This window comes from Canis aureus, chromosome 16, assembly GCF_053574225.1.
Source record: "Canis aureus isolate CA01 chromosome 16, VMU_Caureus_v.1.0, whole genome shotgun sequence".
Taxonomy (NCBI): Eukaryota; Metazoa; Chordata; class Mammalia; order Carnivora; family Canidae; genus Canis; species Canis aureus.
Genome location: NC_135626.1, coordinates 25,644,126 through 25,667,449, shown reverse-complemented (window position 1 = coordinate 25,667,449; position 23,324 = coordinate 25,644,126). Strand labels below are relative to the sequence as shown.

At 36.1% G+C, this 23,324-nt stretch overlaps 1 protein-coding gene across 9 annotated transcripts in view; it reads right to left on the bottom strand.

Annotated features, from left to right (window-relative positions):
- Positions 1 to 23,324, bottom strand: part of BCAS3 (BCAS3 microtubule associated cell migration factor) — a 591,271-nt gene that overhangs the window by 229,410 nt on the left and 338,537 nt on the right. Inside the window, exons 24-27 of one of the 9 annotated variants that reach the window (XR_013354262.1) lie at positions 6,735 to 6,793; positions 5,186 to 5,258; positions 4,671 to 4,922; positions 2,528 to 2,767 (exon numbers count right to left, since the gene is read on the bottom strand). The exons of the other annotated variants lie outside the window; for them this stretch is intronic. The gene's annotated coding sequence lies outside the window, so the exon portion shown is untranslated. Of the gene's footprint in view, positions 1 to 2,527; positions 2,768 to 4,670; positions 4,923 to 5,185; positions 5,259 to 6,734; positions 6,794 to 23,324 lie in introns of those variants that run through there. 9 annotated transcript variants of the gene reach the window in all.

The window sequence follows — 23,324 nt, the reverse complement described above, 5'->3', positions numbered from 1 at the left end:
TAATAATATCATCCCACCATGGCCCAATGGATAGAGACCTTGCCCTTACACAGAAGGGCCCTCAGAGGCAGAGTCACATCTATCCCCCAGTGCTAGCTTTCCAACACCCCAATATTATGAAAACACAACTAAGGAATTAGCATCCATCAAAGCGATGAACACTTCCTGAATCTAACCATGTAAAACAGCCTCCTGCTTTTCCAGTTTCAACCAGAACCCTTGTCTGTCACTGATTTTATGAAGAAAAACTCTCATAAGACCTCAGGAGACACATTTATTGCTACTGGCTTCAGGAGCTAGGATCTGAACCATTTTGAGACTGAACTGAAAAGGTCAATTTGACTTGAGTGCAGGTGCTTCCAGAAGGGATATACAAGAAGCATGGCCAGAAGTTTGAATATTCATTCACAGTATTTCGACTTGACGTTGTAAAATGGGATATCACCAAAGGTTCTTGAAAGTAGAGTGACATTAAAGCAGTACTGGAGGGAAAAGATTCTATCAACATTATGCAGGATAAACCGCAGGAAGTGGCATGTGAGAGACCAAGTCAGACCATGCTGCAGTGTTCCGGGCAGGAGGTAATTGAGAATCAGTTTTGTGCTATTCTGATGAATGGGCTTCCTCAGGCTGTACTGCTCATTCTTTTGAATATTAGAGAACTGATGATGGCAAGTAAATTGTACAGATTAATTTCTCACAATTGGAAGCATATTTTATTTGTTGGTTTTATTTATTTTTTTTAAAATTTTTATTTATTTATGATAGTCACAGAGAGAGAGAGAGAGAGAGAGAGAGAGAGGCGCAGAGACATAGGCAGAGGGAGAAGCAGGCTCCATGCACCGGGAGCCCGACGTGGGATTCGATCCTGGGTCTCCAGGATCGTGCCCTGGGCCAAAGGCAGGCGCTAAACCACTGTGCCACCCAGGGATCCCTATTTGTTGGTTTTAAAGGAGCTCTGGAAACTAGAATTGAGAGAAATACTTATGCAATTATTATTAAGTATTAATAAGCATTTGGAAGAGTTTTAGATAAAAAAGTGCTTATGGTAAATTTAGAACTAGTCACATAAACTCCGTAAAGTTGAATGTGGGCTTTTCAGCTGTCTACCAAATATGTGATTAGATCAACTGGACAGATGCTATTAGGGCATCATCCATATGCTCTCTCTGGGACCTGCCAGCTGTCTGAGTCATAGAAGCAAAGTGTGTGGGTGAAGATGCTGTGGAATACAACACAGCTTTGCAAACAATACAAGAATCACAATAGGTCTAGAGAAAAGTATTGGTGGCATTTGTTAAGCACAATATGGATTTTGTTTTTCTTTTAAATGTTGCAATTAAAAAAAAAATAAATGTTGCAATTAAGCAAGATATAACTTAATGATCTTCTGGGATGCACAAAAATGGCTTCTATGGTCCTTGCAGAGTGGTCACCAAAGAAAGAAATCCATTTGCACTTTCTACCACGTGGGCCCAGAAGAACACCAAGATGTTCACGGAAGGACAAGAGGTGTCTTTAAAATGGAGGCTCTACACCTCCCCCTAAACTGGATGCTCAGGTCCACATCACATATGAGAGCAGCGGATGGGCGGAGCTCCTCCTCTCTGTTTCCAGAGTGCTTTAAGGAGGCTCAAAGTCCTGGAAGTTGAAAATCAAGTCTGGCTGCTATAAAGCAGCCCCTCTCAGACATATTCTCATTTCTGACAAATACCCACCCACCGGCAGGCCTGCGAGACACATGGCGACCAGAGCGAGTTGTCAAAACTTATCATTATAAAACGTCCGTCTTCCAAAAGTACAACCTTTGCTCAATACAGTATTTTCCTTGGAAGACAGCTCTTCTGAGAGCTATAAAAAGGTGGTTAGAATTGATGAGGTTAGCTCCTGAAGTCTACGCTAACAATCACGTTAAAAACGCAAAGGTGAATAATGATGGTGGAATGTTTTGCCAAAAACAAAAGCAAGAGCAACAACAAAATCATTAATTTTGTTGCCCTACTTCAAAGAATTTCATGATTTTGAGCATTTCTCTTAAGAAAAGAAAACTGCCCATAAATTATATGGCCCTCCCCATTTCATTTCCTTTCTTATCCCCTACCCTCAGGTGGCTAGCCTTGTGCTACATGGCCTGGGCTACACAGAAAGTTCACAGCCCTCTGCCTGATCTCATGATCCTCTATCAAAACAGCACTTTCAAAACTGTTTCCTGTCTAGTGCTGCCATTGCGTGATTGTTTCCTTGGCTGGATCAGCTGCCAAATTAAGTTCCTTTGGTAGAGGACTTCGGGGAACTCACTCTGGTACTGTCCCCGCCCCCCCCCCCCCCCACCTTAGGCTTGAAGTCCGGAAGTGACTTAGGAAGTACTCTAATGGTTACCAAATTTGGGGGAAACTGATTTAAGTTTTCTGAGCTAAACATATGTTTAGGGGAGGCTGCATCACTAATCATCACTTGACCTTGTGACAGACCAAAAGTTGCTGAATTTCTTTTCCTTAAAAAAAAAAAAAAAAGGAAAGAAAGAAAGAAAAGTAAAAACAACTTTTACCAGCTAGCACAATGATGTAAATGCAAAGTCATGTTGTGAGGTGACTGCAAACACGCTGACTTCCAGATGTTTGACAAGACCATGCAGGAACACTAAAAAGGCTGGTTCACAGTTTGTCACAAACTCTGCTGGGTTACTTGCGTTCTGGGGATTTTACACAGCTGTCAAGCCATTTGGTATAGAGAAGCACTGAAGGTCTACTACTTATCAAATTTTAATCTGTTGATTATTGGTTAAAGAGAACTTTGTCTTTGAAAATAGAGAAAAGATTCCAAATCTATTATTATTACTGTGTTCACAAATAACTGCAATGTGCTTCGGTTGAACGTATATTTATTGTTGCCCCAACATTCATTTAAGTAAGCTTGTACACCAATCAAATAAGATATGAATCTTGAACAAAGCCCCACACATTCCACTAAATATCCCCTCTGTATATCAGCCATAGATAAAATCTGATTTAAGTCAAAACATAATATTGCTCAGATTGTCCTCGATGTATAGGCCTCTTTTTTTTTTTATGTACTCATCCTTGGTTCTCACTATTCCTGGTGGAAGTCTTCCAAAAAAAACCAGATTTAGTTGTCAGATTTATAGTATCAAGGAATCTCTAAAATGAATGGGTTCTTTAAAAGAAAAGCCAAATTTTGGGTAATTACATTCAAATTCCTTAATCACATTTTCTGAGCTCAGTGGGAATTATGGTCTTTCTTTCCAGAGCCACATGAATGCAGTACAGATCTTCCTTCAAAAGGATATCTAATATGAGGACTCCTTGGCAAAATATGTTAGTTTCAAGTGCATGTTTCTTATGTTTTCTTTTTCATGCAATTAGAAGCAGTGTGTGTGTATGTATACATCTCTATCAATCTTATCCTCTTCACTTTGTATACGTACATACAAAGGGGATAAAAAGGATTTAAAGTATCTCAGCTGCAAGCACATAGTTTGCCAACAATAGTAGACATTATTGCAGTTTGGTAATATCTGCTTCTTCCTCACCACTGGGCACACAAGAAGACTGGATTTCCCCCATCTCCTTAACATCAGTCCAGTGGTCTCCAACAGAACTTGTTGTGGTAATAGAAATGCTCTATATTTCTGTTGTCCAATATGGTAGATTTGTAATGTGTCTAGTGCAACTGAGGAACTCGATTATCAATTTTATTTCATTTTCCCTCATTTGAATTTAGATAACCAAAGGGAGCTGTGGCTATCAGACCAGACAGCACAATTCTAACCCATGAATTATGAGAAATGACCAGCGTGAGATCTCCAATGTCTTCCCCCCACCCCTCCCCTCCCCGCCACTGTCACCTGCAATAATTCACTGCTGAAGCTTCAGTTACCTAGGTTCCTGAGTGGAGAATGGGCATGAAGTCAAGACCCCTGCAATCTCTGACAGACAATCACTTAGCCAGAAAAGCTACAAAAATAAACAAGAAAGAAAATATCATATAATCTGATCTTTGTGAAGAACTCACAGGGCAAAGGTGATCCATGAAAATGTCAAGAAGCTCCTACTTCACAGGTGGTGGTGGAATAAAAGGGGGAGATATAGCTGTTTCAGTAGATTAAAACTATTGCATCACAATATAAATGATGCATCTTTATCTTTACCAGCCCAGGTGGCTCAGTGGTTTAGCGCCTGCCTTCAGCTCAGGGCCTGATCCTGGAGACCCGGGATCGAGTCCCACGTCAGGCTCCCTGCATGGGGCCTGCTTCTCCCTCTGCCTGTGTCTCTGCCTCTCTCTCTCTCTCTCTCTCTCTCTGTCTCTCATGAATAAATAAAATCTTAAAAAAAAAACAAAACAAACTTAAGCACCTGTGATAAAGGGTGGTTAACCGTAGGGCATTATACTACCACCTGGAAAATTAACTCAAGAAGAAATTTTACCCCTTTTTCCATTGTTGTTACCCTATAAGCCATTATTGTATCCAAAGTCATAAAGTTTTGTTTGTTAGCAATATTTTTTCCCACAGAGAAAAGTTCCCCAGGCATGAAAGAGTTAAGAGAGACCAAAATTAGACACAGTTCATGTTAAAGGTTAGAAGAATAATCAGTCATTTGAAAAACACTACATAAACATTTTCCCGGATGCAATTTTCAGTCCAAGGATACATTTCCCAGTAGAAATCAGCAGCTAAAAAGGAAATCATTTCGTCTCCATAAGTGCCAAATTGTATCCTGATTTTTCCTGGTCTGGCTCAACTTTCAAAACTAGTGGTTCAACTTCTGCAATCTTTCACCCAATGACTATGTAAACACATCTTTATAAGACAGACATAATCCTTGGGTGGGCCAATTTATGTTGGATTATGAAAATACTTAAAATACAAAATCGTATAATGACTGTTGTCCTTTGGTTTTTCACTAAAAGGAAAGAAAAATCCAGTTAACAGAGGCAGTGGTTCAGCTGAAGATAACAGAACACATACACATTGCTTTCTCTTTTTCCAATATCTTTGAAAATACTCCTGACAATTCAGCAAAGGATTGTCTCATATTTTGGCAAGGTGATATATAAATTAAGAATCTGTAAATATATCTCTGATGTACTCACATCACATTCTATCCTGCACCACACAATCAGAATGAATTAAACTACTCACACAGAGGCCAGGAAAAATTCTCACCCTTGGAAGTACTTTGGATCTTCTGTATTCCGGTCAGAGGTTATAGAAACATTGGTTTTAAGGATAAAGTAATCTAAAGTAAAAACCCAAAGATTCATTCAGAATTTATTACTACCTCTGATTCATATATATCTTACATTATTCAGGACTCTCCATAACACAATTCAAGCAGAATCTCACCCCTATAGCGAGGAGAAATCATAAATTTTAAATCTTCACAAAGAAGTTAACTCTGTTTTTTCATTTCTCCCTTGAAATCCTAGAGCTTTTATAGTCAACTACAAAATGCATCATGAAAAGCCTATCTCCATCATTTAGCATGTGGAAGAGGAGAATTTTAACTTTTCCTCCAACGGATAAAGTTATGTAAAAGAAGACATTTTGGGAGTCTTTGGAGAGTGAGGAATAAATTATAGCTTTAAGATCTGGAAAAGTTTGGTTGAATGTTAAGAGATTTTTACATCTGTGTCTATACACTCATGTCTTGGGAATAATGTATCTCCAAAAGCATTTGCAGAAAAATGTTGTAAAGTACTCCTTCCTTCAGTAAGCAAAACTTCAGAGTTGCAGTCAGGAACATTTCATCATATGCTGTTGACAATTATGTCGAATATCCATAATTATATTCATATAAATAATTCTTTGCCAATGTTATTGCAAAGAATTTAAAATAGCTTAGCCCTAAAAATTCTTTACAATTTATAGTATGACTGAATAATTTTCTAATGGCTATATTAGCCCTTCATCTTTGCTCCTCAGAAAACAGATAAATATGTCACTGAAGTGGTATGAAAAGACTATAGAAATGAACACAGAATAGCATATTTTCTTTCGTATGCTAGGAGAGATTGAGGAATGATACACTTTCTTAATTCATAAAATTTTAACTCAGTGCAAGGCCATCTTAGTATTGCATTTTCCTCTTCAAATGACTGCTTGTGCCCAAACCAGCATGAAGTGCTTAATTAAGTATTTTCATGTAAGTCTAATTTGAAAGACACAAACACGTTTAGCTTATTTGCCAAAATTAGAAAATCATTAGTTCTTCTGAATATCCAATATAAAGACATTCAAAACTAAAAGAGGAAGGTGGATTATTTAAATCTAGCTTTTAAATTAAAATATTTTGCATTCCTTTCTGACTTAAAACACTCTCCAATGAAAGCCACCATTATTTCTAAGTGAAGAAAGAAAAGGGAATTTGTCTTATTTCTCCCCACTCCTCACTTTGCCATTGTCACCTGTATCTATTTCCAGGAAGCCAATATTCATTAGGGTTAATCTGCCTACTAAATGAATAAACAAAGGATTTCTCTGTCACTAAGAGACCAGGTGAGCCGATAGCATCTTCCAACACAGAAAATCATCTGTACCATACAGCTCAGGAAATTACCTGCTGCAATCCCACACCTGGGATCATTTGGCAGGCAGATCGCTAATGGTGAGTAATATATGGAAAATGGGCTATAACCATTTTTTCAAAGGACTAGAAAATCTCACATATTTTAAAACAGAAGAACATTTTTACATAACTAACTATATAACTCACCAAGGAAAATGAGTGGGGGAAAGAAAACCCAACTTGAGACTTTTTCCGTGTTTTTCCCCCTAAAAAACAACAGTGGAAATAAGAACTAATGTCAAAGTACCAACAGGCAATTAAATAAGAACTGGTACAATACCAGTATTTCTGTGGATCACAAGATCTTAAAAATAATGTAACAGTTCCAGAATAGAATGCAGTCAACAAACTATACAAGATACACTGTTATGATACCTACCCCTCTGGATTGAAAAATTCAGACGAAGTAAAGCTCAGTGGTTCAAGACTCCAGGAAAAGAACCCAAGACCAATTTTTTTGTTAATACATCAAATTGATAATAATTCCCTCTGCATGTTTTCTTTATAGAGCAAAATCCTAGCTCTTGCTTCTCTGTGGAAATCATCTTTTTCCAGTGAAATAACTCAATATTAAGTCACTGGGAGTAAATAAGCATAAAATAAAAGAGGTCAAAGATTTATGACCTTCCTCCTTATGTGTGTGTGTGTGGGAGGGGGAGAGAGAGAGAGAGAGAGAAATCCACAATACTAGTTTTAAATAACATTTGATAGCCTGAAAAGTATGTGGTATAAGCAGATAAAAGAACTAACTGGAGGACTGATCTGATTAGGCACGTGACATTGTAGCAAGAAAACTCATTTACGAAACATGAAAACAAATAGTGATGGGGGATTATTACCTTCTCAGAATGAGGTTTAGTCCTACAGAAGGGCTGAGTTGTGACACAGAATGAGGTAAGACTAAATCTATCAGCTTGTATGCCAATGAGAACCAACCAATGTGCTTTCCTTGGCACACAGACCATTAAGTAGCTGAACACGAGTGCTATCTTTATTCAACTTTTAATAATCTATTTGAACAGAAAAGGAGGCAAGCTACTTGGGCAGATGATATATCATTCTCCAGTAGGACTAGAGAATGAAAAGCCTTAGAAAAAAGGTTAGTCAACATTAAATGAGTACCTACTGCTTGTCAAAACCCATATGAAACAGGACTGGGTTTGCTCAAGGGTGATTAAAAAAACGGATCCAGTCTCTGTACATAGTATGTGTTGTTGTTGAATTTCTTAGCCTCACAAGGGTTCCCTGGTTGTTTTAAACTGAATGTGTCACATACATATCAGATACTACAAAACTGTGGGAGGAGGTGTCCATGTGGGGGAATAGTGTTATCCATGGAAAAATAGTGAAAATGAGGAAATCTAGCCCCATGTACGTTGCACCTAAGGAAATGCAGAATAGAAACAAATAAAAAGGCCTTATTGAAAATAAGGGATCTTTCACAGTTTTTATCTGTGGGCCAGGTTTTCTGAGAGAAGCCATTTAAACATAAATCAAAGTAAATGCAAACTGTATGTGACTCCCAATTGCCATCAGGTTATACAGTCGTATTGACAACAGATGCTAAATATATGAATGTCATATATACATATTGCTGAATTTATTTTTGCTGAGAGGGATTTTTGGTATATGTGGGAAAATTCAGCATGTCAGTCTAAGGAAATGTATATGATTTCCCTTTCAAGATCCTACAAAAACATATGGGAGCAAGATAATGTTTGTCCTGACCTGCCAAAATCCTGGGGAGATCATCTCAAATCCACATCACATTCCTGAGTACTAATGCTCACACTGGGGCTTTTGCATTAGCAGATGTGTGAAAATGCATGTACTCAGAGAACTCCCTCATGGCTTCACATCTAAAGAAGCTCCTCTACAACAGCTATTCCAGCCAAAAGCTGAAATGATATTTCCAAGTTAAGTATACCTTCATTTAAGCCAGTGTCTGGACAGAAAAATTCAACTGAAGGGTCTGTTATTTGGCTCTGAATCAAAAAGAGCCTGAGTGAATGCTGGACAGATTTTCGGGAGGCCTCCCATGTTCTACTCCCAGACCTCAAAACATATCAAAGACTCTGGTAAATTTTTCCTCACTCATGTAACAATTTCTACCAATCAAATTTTCCCATTTCAACCTATCACTGGAAGAGTCACGTCATGTGTATGATGCTAGTTGTGATTCAAATATGGAGGTGGTGATGTGCGGCACTGTCCCTGGCTCATTATTTAGGCTGTGGCAAGAAAATATGCTGAAAACATTAAGGAAACCAAGCTACACTGCATACTTTCTTTACAATTTTCTTCTGTAAAAATAATAGGTTTTTGAGCCTCATAAAAGTAACACAAGCTCACTGCAAAAAACGTTGGAAAGACTTTAAAGAAGAAAATTTAAATTGCCCATAATCCCATCACTCAGAGGTTTAAAACTATTTACATTTTGGTCTGTTTCCTTCTAGTTTCTCAAATACCTGTATCTATATCTATAACATTGTATATAAACATACTGTTTTTTTTTAACATAATACTTTACACAGTTTGGTATCTATTCTTCTATGTTTATAATGACAAAATGAAAAGCAGTGGTCACAATCTTAAACAAAAAGCACTAAACAAAAAAAAGGACACTTAGAAATGTTAAAAAGGATATGTAGGTATATTATATTTAGTCTATAATGAATTCCTAAAGTTATGCATATCTACATATCATATAACATTAACATTGTATAGCAAAGCTACAGAATATAAGGAGAAATAAAGAGAAAATTAGTAGCATGACTTTTTTAAAAATTTATCTATTTATGATAGTCACAGAGAGAGAGAGAGAGAGAGAGAGAGAGAGAAGCAGAGACACAGGCAGAGGGAGAAGCAGGCTCCATGCACCGGGAGCCCAATGTGGGGTTCGATCCCAGGTCTCCAGGATCATGCCCTGGGCCATAGGCAGGCGCCAAACTGCTGCGCCACCCAGGGATCCCCAGTAGCATGACATTTTAATTCACTTTTCAAAGTCCATAAGAGAGCTGTGTGTGAAAAAAAAAAAAAAGAGAGAGCTGTGTGTGTATGTGTGTAAACTTAATAATATATACACATGGCATTAGAAGATACACAATTAAGGAGGTAAATCTAACTAACATAAATGTAACTTTATATCCTGAAGACAGAGAATATTCTTTTCAGGTGCGCATGACATAAATTTTTAAAAAATAAATATTTTTTGCCAAAAAATAAAATCTGATCTAACCAACCTTCTAGGTGTAATTCACAATTTACAGAAAATTTCAGAAACCAAAGAACACCATCAGGATGCAATCAGCGAACCCCAGTGTGCAGGGAAAGGAAACACTGTAGGATAAATGGTCCTGTTTCTTCCGAAAATAGAAGGAGGTAACAAAAGGAGATGGAAGAGAAACCGATACATAAAGAAAGTCTTATGAGATACATCAACAAATTGCAATGTAAATAGGTCTTACTTGTAACATGATTTTTTTAAAATGAGATAATCAGGGAACTTACATGGATTGGAAATTTTATATTAGAGAATTTTTGCTAATTTTTTCAGGCCTGATAATACTATGCTTTAAAAAAGAAGGGATGCCTGGGGGATTCAATGGGTTAAGTAGCTGTCTTAGGCTCAGGTCATGATTCTGGGGGCCTGGGATGGAAACCCACCTAGCATCAGCTCCCTGCTCAGTAGGGAGTCGTCTTCTCTCTCTCTCCCTCTGCCTCTCCCCCTGCTTGTGCTCTTTCTCTCTCTCAAATATAATCTTTAAAAATAAAAAAGGCCTTATATTGTGGAAATATATACTGAAATATGTATAAATGAAATAACATGATGTCTAAAATTTGCTTCAAAATAATCTGATGAGGTTGTGGGGCAAGATATAAAACTAGTTTGGCCAAGAGTTGAAGCTACCTGATGGTTGGTTATGTGTTTGTTATTCTATTCTTTCTATGTTTGCATATACTTGAAATTTTTTATAATAAGAAGTTAAAGAGAGAGCATGTATATGTGTACCTACATACACACAAACTGATAATATTAAGGACAGAGGGACAATTCTTTTGAGGAGTAATGTTTTAAGGAAAAGGAAAGAAATAGGTCTGTAGCCGATATCACTTTTAAAAAAGACCTCACAGTTCATTCATTTTTACTTAAACTTTACTCTGGGTAGAGCGATATTATAAAATGTTGGCAACTGTTTAATCTAGTGAGAATGTTTATATATTTGTTGTATTATATGTTTAAATGTTTTCTGTAGGTTAGAAATCTTCCATGATAAAATGTTGTGTAGTAAAGTACCCACTCAATGCCAAGTTGAAAAATTATCTCAGCAAGTCTTGCCTGTTTATACTTTCAAAAGCACTAACAGATAATTTTATTGAGACGCAAATAAAAATCTACTGGCATTCTGACTGAGATTGCATGAAAGTTCGGAATTAATTTTGGAATACCTGCAGTTTTTCAATAGTCAGTTTCTTTATTCAGAAACATGATATATTGTTAATGTATGTAAGTAATCTATATTTCTCTGAAGAGTTACAGTTTTATTGTAGACCTTCGATATTTCTTCTTAGGGTTTTTCCAAATACTTTGTTTTCTGGTACTATCATGAGAGAAATTTTTTAAAGAATTAGCACATTTACTTAGTTTTTCTTGGTTCATAGAAATGTTTTACGTACTCACCAAGTATCTGATCAGTACAATCAGTTCTTTAAAAGTTGATGCTCTTGAATTTTCTAGATCAAAAATTACATTATATCTAAATTAATTATATCTGTAAATCATGACTTTGCAATTATACCTCTTCTTTATAGTTTAATATTACTGCACTATCTAGAATTTTCAGAGTAATTGTATAATAATGGGCATGGCATGATGGCCTTATTCCCAATTTCCTCTAAAAGAAGAAAGGTGGGATCCCTGGGTGGCGCAATGGTTTGGCGCCTGCCTTTGGCCCAGGGCGCGATCCTGGAGACCCGGGATCGAATCCCACGTCGGGCTCCCGGTGCATGGAGCCTGCTTCTCCCTCTGCCTGTGTCTCTGCCTCTCTCTCTCTCTCTCTCTCTCTGTGACTATCATAAAAAAAAATAAAATAAAATAAAATAAAAGAAGAAAGGTGGTTGGTTTAAGATAGCTATTCTTTATTATTTAAAAGATTTATCTTTCTATTCCTAGTTACTGCAGAATAAATCTCAAATAATCTGAATTTTATTAAAACTTTTCAGCACCTAGTGAGATTATCATGTTTTCTTATTGGACCAATTAATATTATGAATTATAACAACAGATTTTCTAAAATGGAATAAATCATATTGGGTCATGGTAAGTGATTTTATTGTAATGTTCAATTTGGTTTGTTGGTATTTTATTCGACATTTATGACTCAAGATTCAAATGTAAGATTGATGCATAGTTCTCTTTTTTGTATGTTATGTTTATTAGGTTTTAGTCATTCATTTAAAAAATCCTCTCTTATAGAGGATTATAAAAATCCTGTCCTCAATAGGTGTTAAAAAGTTCCAGAATGCTAATGCTATTTATTATGAAATAGGAAAAGGCAAGAGGCCCCAGCCTGCAAGCGCAAAGGTGAGATAATGGCTTCCACATCACTTAACTGTCAGCCTTACTTAGTGTGAAGTGTTGTGTCCAGAGACTGCCAACCAAGCAACCATTTAAAAATATATAGAATATTAAAGTAATTGACAAACATAAGAACTGTCAAGGTTTGGGATGATAATCTAAAAAGCATAACACATTTTTTTAGTGTCAATATGAATAAAAACAATAAAGCTGGGTTAGAAAACAAACAAATAATATATATTTCAAATAGTGGCAATAGAATCCTAAGAAGTTAGTCCCTACTTAGGAACTAAACAGAGTTTAGTTTAGGGAAGCCAGAGTTTGAGATCTTGCAGGTTTACTAGTATGGTGTCTAGTGGAGAAGAGATTGGTCTACAAACTCTATTTGTAAAAGAATAAAGCCAGATAAAAGAGATGGAAAGAGAGCAAAGCTTCATACAGACTTAGCAAGTCTCAAGATTCCATATACAAACCCAATCTCACAGTCAAGGCACATTCTATGGCCATTATGGTTTCAATGCTTTTCCTTCTCAGTTTTTTTGCAACATACTTCAAAAAGGAGAAATGGTGTTAGCAAACTTTAGCTTACTTTATTATAGATGAAACTGCTAGCTTGGTTTTTAGCTTGTGTAAGACTGAACATGATACTCATGATACTGGTAAAGTAGAAGGAACCAAGGAAGAAATGAAAAATTCATAGTATGGCTTTCAAAGTCTAAAATATTTGTATGACTCTTTAGAAATAAAACTTGTTGTCTCTTGATACTGGCCAAATCAAGGACGAATGGCTCACTTAAAAGATAAATGATTTTTTCCATATACATACAGACTGACATATACATATGTATTTTTCCTGAAAGATTTTAGCAAATTGCAAAACGTGATCTACTTAAGGGAAGACAGTAGATGCACATATTTCCTGCTAGGTACAACCAAAAATTCTGGACATTATATACAAAACAAATATCAGTTAATTCTGAAAAGGCAATCAAACTAGGACACAAGTAATGATACAAGGAACATGAAGTCCTTGGGTTTTCTTCCTGTCTCAAATATCCCAGCCTTGGAGCTGGAAAAGCCAGAAACCTGAAAGAGCCAATGGATAAGGACAAAAAAATATCTGAACCAAAACCAGATCTTACTAGCCAAAGTAATATGAAAGGGGCAGCCTCACAAGATGGAAACCTCCAGAAAATAACTGCATTACTGTAGCAAACACCACAGAAAAAACTGGCTCTACCACCACCCATACCAGCAAAGGCCAAGTGGGGGAATCTAGACTTTAACTCTCGTGAAGCTGTAATAAGATGCCCAACACCTCCACTGGGATGGTGGAGCAAGCTAAATAGGAGTGAAGACTTTAGTTCCTGCCAGCTGTTAGTAAATATCACCCACTAACATACACAGAGTGTCAGAGCAGAATAAATAGGGAGTTTGGACTTCCATTCTCATCTGGCAGTAAAGAAGCACCCCTGCTCCCCCACACTTGGGTGCTGTCAGAGGAGGCCTAGGAGAAAGTCAGGATTTATGTCATCATCCAGCAGTAATGAGGCAATCCCACAGCACTGTGAGTGGAGACCAGATGGGAAACTGGAACTGCCCTCTCTGCCCATGGTATCCTGACCTTGGATGGCAATGCTGGCCAAGCACAACTTCTACCTCCCCTGCCAGAGAGATGTCCGAGAAAGCCAGTTAAAACAAAAGGTTTAAATATGATCCAAATCTTAGGAAATTTTTTTTAAGATTTTATTTATTTATTAATGAGAAACACAGAGAGGAGAGAAAGAGAGAGGCAGAGGCACAGGCAGAGGGAGAAGCAGGCTCCATGCAGGGAGCCTGATGTGGGACTCGATCCCAGGTCTCCAGGATCATCCTCTGGGCTGAAGGTGGTGCTAAACCGCTGAGCCACCCGGGCTGCCCAAATCTTAGGAAGTTTCAACTCCAAATCACTCAGCATGCCAAGAACCAGAAAGATCTCAAACTGAATGAAAAAAGACAATGAATAGATGTCAACATCAAAATGAGAAAGATGTTAAAATTGAGTTTTTTTAAAAAAATGCTATTGTAAAAATGTTTCAAAGAACAAAAAAAAAAAAAAAATGAAAAAAACAGAAGGCCTCGGCAAGGAAATGAAAATTCTTAGCAAAGAAGATGTAAACAAAAATCAAATGGAAATCTTAGAACTTAAAAACACAATAAGCAAAATTAAAGTTCAGTGGGTAGGTTCAATAGCAGAATGGAAGGGCAGTAGAAAGAATCAGTAAAAATTACCCAATTTGGACAATATAGAGAAAATAGACTGAAAAATTAGTAGAACTTTAGGGAATCTGTGGGTCTACTTAAGAAAAGAAAAAAAGGTTTCACCTTTGGATAATAGGCTTGGAAGGAGAAGAGATGGGGTGGGGCTAAAAAGGCATTTGTAAAAATAATGAATGAAAACTATACAAATTTTGTAAGAACATAAATTTACATGTTAAAGAATCTAAATGAACCCTAGACAGGATACTCCCAAATAAACCTATTGAAAAACACATTATAATTAAACTTCTAAAAACTAAAGATAAACCAAAGGCAGCCAGAGAAAAGTTCACTTCACTTGTTGGGGAAAACACTTCAAATAACAATAGATTCCTCATCAGAAAAAACATGGAGGCTAGTAAAAGGGACACAATATTATTTGAACACTTAAAAAAAAAATCATTAACCCTGAATGCTATACCTGGAGAAAATATCTTTCAGGAATGAAGAGAAAATTAAGACATTCTCAGATGAACAAAAATGAAAAGAACTGGCTCCCAGAAGACTTACTCTAAAAGAATGGCTGAAGGAAGGAAGTTCTCCCAACCAAAAGAAAGCAATAAAAGAGGGAATTTTGTGGCATTAGAAGGAAGAAAGAACATAGTAAACAAAAATATGAGTAAATATAATAGGCTTTCCTTTTCCTATTGAATTTTCTCAATTATATTTAAGAGATGAAGCAAAAATTCTAACATTCCTGTGGTTTTAAATGTATATCGAGGAAATATTTAAGATAATGGTATTATAAATAGGGAAGGTAAGGGAACATAATGGGAGGAAAAGCTTCACACAAACTGGTAAAATAACAATATTTTAGAGCATGAAGTTATGTATAGTTAATGCAGTATACCTATAGCAACCACTAAATACATATATATATATATATGCATATGTATATGTATATGTATAAACCTACACAAAGAGGTATAACAAAAAAAATAGGTAAATCAAAATGGAATTTTACAAAATTTTCAAGCAACCACAGGAAATCAGGGAAAAGAAAACAAAAAACAAACAAAAAAACCCCAGAGAATAGAAAACAATAAATAAAATGGTACACTTAAGCCCTAACATATAGTTACATTCAACCTAAATGGTCTAATAACATTAAATAAAAGACAGAGATAATTTAAAACAGGACTCAAGAGGGTAGCCTGGGGCTCAGCTGCTTAGCACCGCCTTCAGCCCAGGGCGTGATCCTTGAGTCCAGGGACTGAGTCCCACGTCGGGCTCCCTGCATGGAGCTGCTTCTCCCTCTGCCTGCTTTTCCCTCTGCCTGTGTCTCTGCCTCTCTCTCTGTTTCTCAAATAAATAAATAAAATCTTAAAAAAAAACAAAACATGATTCAACAATGTGCTGTCTATAAGAAACTCATGTCTTTTTTTCTTTTAAGGTTTTATTTATTCATTCATGATAGAGAGAGAGGCAGAGACACAGGCAGAGGGAAAAGCAGGCTCCATGCAGGGAGCCCAATGTGGGACTCAATCCCGGTACTCCAGGATCATGCCCTGGGCTGAAGAAGGCAGGCGCCAAACTGCTAAGCTACCCAGGGATCCCCTCTATGTGTCTATTTTTATGGCAATACTATGTTGTTGATTACTATAGCTTTGTAATATAGTTTGTAATTAGGAAACATGATGCTTCCATCTTGTTCTTCTTTCTCAAGTTTGCTTTGGCTTTCAGGGTCTTTTGTGGTTCCATACAAATTTTAAGACTGCTTGTTCCATTTCTGTAAAAAGTACCATTGGAATTTTGATAGGTATTGTATTGAATCTGTAGACTGTTTTGGGTAGTATGGACATTTTAACAATATTAAATCTTCCAGTCCATGAGCATGTAACATCTTTCCATTTATTTGTGTCTTCAATTTCTTTCATCAATGTCATATGGTTTCTGTTTATAGGTTTTTTACCTCACTAGTTAAATTCATTCCTAAGTATTTCATTCTTTCTGAAGCAACTGTGAGATTGTTTTATTTCTCTGTTTATTATCAGCATATAGAAACAACTGATTTGTAATATTGATTTTGTACTCTGCAAAATTTACTGAATTCATTTATTAGTTCTAACAGCATTTTGGTGAAGTCTTTAGGGTTTTTATATATCTGTCATATGCAAATTATGACACTTTTTTTTCTTCCTCTCCAATTTGGATACCTTTTATTTCTTTTTCTTGCCTAATTGCTCTGGCTAAGTCTTCTATATTATGTTAAATCAAAGTGGAGAGGATGGCCATCCCTGTCTTGTTCCTGATCTTGGAGGAAAATATTTCAGCTTTTCACCATGGGGTATAATGTTAGCTGTGGGTTTGTCACATATGGCCTTTATTATGTTGGGGTACATTCCCTATCGGCCTACCTGGTTGAGAGTTTTTATAAAAAATGGAAGTTGCATTTTGTCGAGTGCTTTTTCTGAATCTTAGGTAATATAATTTTTATCCTTTATTTAGTTAATGTACTTTACCACATTGATTGATTTGTGGATGTAAAACCATCCAGGCATCCCTGGAATAAATCCCACTTGACCATGGTATATGATCCTTTTAATATACAGTTGAATTTGGTTTGCTAATAGCTTATTAAGGATTTCTGTATCTATGTTCATCAGGGATAATGGCCTGTAATTTTCCTTTCTCATAGTGTCTGTATTTGGTTTTGCTGACCTTGTAAAATGAGTTTGGAAGTGTTCCTTCCTCTTCTATTTTTGGAAGCATTTGAGAAGGATTGATATGAATTCTTCTTTAAGTGCTTGGAAACATATAAACCAAAGATTTACATATAAGAATTTTATCTATTCTTAATTAGTATGTACAAAAAATTAGAAACAAAAAAGTTTAATGGTAGATGACCAAACAAATGATTCAAAGAACATAACTATTAAACTATCTATGTTTTGAAAAATATTTAATTGCTTAAGGAAATCTGACAACAAATGAGGCAAGTTACAAAATATTTTTGCCAATAAGAAAGGCACTAAGAAGTTATATGCCAAAATGTTAAGAATTATACCTGAGTTTTAAATTTTATTATTTATAATTTTCTGTACTTTCCAAATTTTCTATTAAAGAACATATACATACAAGTAGAAGAAACTTTTAAGTAAAGCACCCATAAGAGACAAAGGAACTCAACCAAACTTTCCTTGCTCCCTTGCTTTTCCAAAGTGTACCAGCGCTAAAGCTCTTCCACCTTTCTTGTTTTTTCTTTTCTCCTGAACGCTGGAAGCAAGTAGTATCAGAATTCTTTGGTTTTTCCTCTAGTGTCAGCAGAGTCATGGCTTTTCACGGGTCTGGTTTTCTAGCCACACTCCACTTCACTTTTATTCAAAAACCTCACAAATGAAACTAGGTTCCTCCTAAGTTTTTCTGTGATCATTTGGTTTAAAGAAATGAAAAATGTAAGTAAAGCGAACTTCAGGTTTTGGGGTAAACCGGCTGGCTGGAAAACTGGGCTGGCGCAAAGCAGTCTTTCAAAGTGCTATGCCCTGCGGCAGGGTAGTTTTCAATAAACATTAAGTTGCAAATATTTAAATAGCACCCAATTTACTTTTTATTCTCATAAAAAGGGAGGGATGAAAGAGTGGCAATGCAGGAATGGCTCCATAAAAATCCACAGTTGAGCCAAAAGCAGACAGGCAACCCATGGAGGTCACCTAAAGTATGAATTATACAGTTTGTGATGATAAAAAAATCACAACTTTTCTTCTTTTTTTTTTTTTTTAACTTTTCTTCTTCTCAGCTATGTCTAGGTTTATGTTATAATCTGAAACCTTATTGAAGGACACTACTTGCTTTGGCCAGGAAATCCTTAAATTTCTTCAGTGGTTTCTTGTGGATCCATCAGAAGATTATGTCTACTGGGTTCACATTAAGAATGCTCTGCTCCAAGGCTGGACAGAGTAACTCTGATAAGCAAAATGTAAGATAAAAGTTTTTTAAATATTATTTTTTGGGAGAGGGCAACTAATTTTCATTTCATTGAAGCCCTCAGATACCTTGGAAAAATAAAGATGCTTACGTAAAGTTCTTTAATGAAACAGAAACAGATAGGGGCAACGCAGAGAATCTCTCACAAGGTGACATATCATACCTGATTTGGAGCTCATGGCACTGACCTGGATGCTAAGCAATGAGACTGTTATTTGATCCAATAAACGATGAAGTATGAGATTAAGTACATATTTGAAAAGCACAGATCTCAAATCCCAAAGGTTGCTTGAAACAGGAATTATTAATGTTCCAAAGCATTTATCCTGCATTCTATAAGTGAAACAAATAGTCAAAAACAAGCCTGTGATATTCTGTCCTTACTTCCATTTTTACTTGAAAACATTTCTTAAAAATAACAGCAGAAAAGTACGTCTTGGTTACTCCCTGGTCAGTGATTTGTCTTCTAGAAGTCTGGAGTTATGCTTAAAGCTCTCTGCATTCTGCCAACGTGAGAGTGTGGGTAGGAAAAGAGAGTGGGAGAGAAGATATCAAGCCCACCCAACTCCCGGAAATTTTAAAGAAAAGACGAAACTTTCCAAAAGAAATAATCATTTTGGTAAGTGAAACCATTTGTAACTTTAGAGGACTTTTTTCCTTTCCCTCCAACATATCATAAGAAAAATCCACACTGTGCACTAATAAGCTATAAAGCTTTGGTTTAAAAAGAAGGGTCAACAAGAGCTAAAACCACTAATGTCATACTTCAAGAAGGAAAAGTGGAGGGCAGTGATGCCCCAACACTTTCATGATCCCAATAAAAAGTCTCACCCAGGCTAAAAACTATCTGCCAAATTTATGCCAAGAACAAGCTTACAGCCAAGCTAAAATCTTCTGTGCATATAAGGAGTGCTATAAAAATAATGACATATTCAGCATCCTGGGAGAGTCTTTCACTTACAGAAATAAAGTAGAATTATCCGAATAGGAAGATGGAAGTTAGGAGGGAGAAAGAGAAACAGAAGACAAACTGAAACAGACAGTCAAAAGCAAATGTAAATAGCCAGTCTAACATACTCAGAAGAGTGATCTGCTCCCCTGGCAAACAAAAGAGCTCATTTTTGAGGCTCTTTTTTTTTCCCTCAAAGGTTTATTTATGTTGGAGAGAGAGTATAGAGTGAGGGGCAGGGCAGAGGGAGGGAATCCTCAAGCAGACTCCCCTCTGAGCTTGGGGAGCTGGACGCAGGGCTTGTTCTCATGATCCATGAGATCTCATGACCTGAGCCGAAACCAAGAGTTGGATGCTTAACTGACTGAGCCACCCAGGTACCCCTGAGGTTCTTCTTTTTAAGGAGTCAAGAAGCTTAAGGAGTTCATTCCTGTTCTGTAGTCCCCACCAAAACCCCCTAGGAAATGGCTAATTTCAGTTCAGTAGAGAAGTCAACATATTCCTTTTTAAGTCACAGTGATGAATCCCTTTCCTTGGGAGGATTATCAGAGCTGCTTCAGAATTCCGCAAATATAACCAAACAATATAGGATCCCAGATTTTAGAATCAGAAGGTTCTCTGAATATCTAATCTAACTTATCTATCTTACTATAGGAATCGAATGAGGATCAGGTAAGAAATTGTCATATTGCCACAATATAAAACTGAAGGAACTAGATGAAGTAGGAGGTAATTATATCTGAGATTTAAACTGTTGCCTGAAATATCAGAATCTAATCTATTGTTATTGGAAGACACCCTCAAAGAAAATCACATATTAGTTAAGAATACAAGCTCTGGAATTAGACTGCCTGGTCTCCAACATGGGATCTACCACTTCTCTGAGTCTGTGTCCTTAATTATAAAATGAGGACAATACTGTATAACCAGTCCCCATAGGTATATAAAGATAATAAAGAGCAAAACAAAAACTTTGGGATATAGTAAAAGCTATTGCCATTTTTTATTAGAAAATCACATATTAGTTAAGAATACAAGCTCTGGAATTAGACTACCTGGCCTCCAACATGGGATCTACCACTTCTCTGAGTCTGTGTCCTCAATTATAAAATGAGGACAATACTATATAACCAGTCCCCATAGGTACATAAAGATAATAAAGAGCAAAACAAAAACCTTGGGATATAGTAAAAGCTATTGCCATTTATTATTACCATTATTATTGAAATAAAATAACAAGGAGATACATTTAATGAGTCCTTGTTACATACTTGAACTATGGCCAGAAGCTTTACAAATGTCATATCTATTAATTTTCACAATATAGGAGACAAGTGTCCTTATATTCTTCTGAAGACAATATTCTATTGTCCTATTCTAAAAATGCATCTATCAAAAATATATTTTATTTCAATAATATTTTAATGAAGAGCTGTATAAAACATGTTAATGACAAAGAAATTCAGATGGCACTACCAAAGTGAAAGGTACTGCAGTGTATGTAATTTTTCTGAGCCATAGTTCCTTACTCTGATAAAAAGGAATTACAGTTGACCCTTGAACAACATGGGTTTGAACTGCATGAGTCTACTTAATCTGGATTTTTTAAAATAAATATAGTCTGTAAATATATATTCTCTTCCTTATGATATTCTTAATAATTTTTCTTTTCTTTAGCTTACTATTGTAAGAATACAGGATATAAATACAGCATATAATATATATATATAACATGCAAAATATGGGTTAATTGACTGTTTATGTTCTCAGGAAGGCTTCTGGCCAACAATAAGCTATTAGTAATTACCTTTTAGGAGAGTCAAAAGTTATACATGGATTTTCAACTCACAGACGGGGGTCAGCACCCTTAACCCCCACATTGTTCAAGGGTCCACTATATAACAATACCTTTACCTCATGAGAATTTTATGAAGAATAAAGAAGCTAATGTATGTGAAGTACTTAGCACAATATATTGAGCAATCAAATATGATAAAAAAGTATTATTCATGATATATAAAATTTAATATGCAGCACAAGAAGTGCATGGGATGCATGTAACTCAAGATTTAAATAAAGATGTTAAATATCCTATTTATTGTCTTGTAATGTTTCAACTTTTCCAGAATACATAGTCCAGTTAGGTTTCCTTCGGAAGTAAGGATGCATATAAATAAAAATTATGATATTTTCATGATCGCAACCTCAAAATACTTTTGTCTCAGTCAAGGACATCTACTAATTTGCATATAGCTGTTTTTGTGAATGTTAATGGTTCTGTATTCACTAATGTTCCTTAGTAATTTTTTTATTCTTAAGACAATAAAAACCATAGTAAAACAAAAACAAACCATAATATTTATTTTTGAAATCACAGTGAACAACTACAGTGAAAATTCCACCATCAATAGAAGGAGCTGACAGGGGTATCAATCCAGAGCCTTTCAGTTTATTAGTATTTGTTCATATCAACCAAAGAGAAGGCAGTATTTAGTTACCATTTTGCAGATGAGAAAAACAGAGATATAAAATGGGCTGGTTAAAGACTCTGTATTTCCTAAGCATTAATGGACAAGAAAAGCAAGCAAATACATTTACCTCTCAAGTATACTTTCCTATCTGATCTGTGTTCTCCTTTACTGGAGGATCAGGTCTTATTTTTCAGAATTTGAAGTGGGAAGTTATTTTTGAATAAACTATACAAAACCAACCAGAATAATTTAAACATGTGAAAACACAAGTCCAGTGTATGGGATCTGAACACTCTTAACAAGTTTCAAAGTGGCTAAGAACTTTAGATCTTTATAGTAATAAATATTGTAGTGTACAAAGGTCCTTTGGGAATCCCCACTCATAGGTTATGCCATGATAGAAGATCAAGGTGTCAGGTCCATTTAGGATCAGGGCATTTTTGACTTCTTTATGCTTTAATCCATATTTGGAAAATCAGTTAAAATATTTCTAAGAGAAATATAATCATTTTGCCTCCCTCTCCTCTACTCCCAAATATAGAATAAATTATTAATTTCAAACACTAATATTCTTTTAGTTTGCACTTGCCTACAAGTATATGGAAAAGAAATGTGACCTTGGGCAATCACTATTCTTTAGTGAAAGCCTTTTTCAGCTTGAGAAAACATTACCTGATTGATAGTGGCTTTCCTAGCTGGAAAATAAATGTTTACTGCTTAAAGGCTAAGAGTCTCTCTGTAAGCAGCAAGGATACCTCGTTGAGCCATGGGTAAAACAGTCTTCAGTCACAGGAAGACTTCACCCATACCCAGTTATCAAAACCTTAAGAAAGAGGTCTAGCCAATGGCCCCTTAAAATAGAGGTGCTACTCAAGAATGCTGTATTTGATGACTTCTATGATACAGTGCATGATATAAAGAATAAATAAGGAAGTTTCTAGGTCAGATATAACACTGCTACTTGATGATCGTACAAATGAAATCAAGGTAAGCTGCAGTGGCCAAGATACTGTTTAATATCCTGGAAAAAGTGAAGGTTTCACAGATTCCTACCCTTGCTCTGCTGCCTATAAGCTATGAAACAATAAACAAGTTATTTAACATTCCTTAACCTCAGTTTCTTCATTTGTATAAACAAAGACCTTGCAATGGTAACCTGTCAAATGTTGAAAAGTACGTTTGGTGTTAAAGAGTTTCATTTCTTCTAAAAGACTACAGTGGGGAAAAAAAAAAGTCTCCTTCTCATTTCTGTTCCCTAGCCACTCAGTTCCTCTCCTAGAAGGCAACTACTGTGCCTAGCCAAATGCGAAAATTTGGTTTCAATATTCCACGCTGAAATGTTGAATTCATTAACATTTATTGAGTGCCTATTATGTATCAGAGCTGTTCAGGGTGCTGTGGGGAGTACAAAGATGAGCTCACAGTCTAGAATGGGAAATGGTTCCCAACTAACTTTAATACGAGGCGATAAACACAACAGTAAAAGTTTAAGAACAGCGGAGAAAGTAATTAATTTA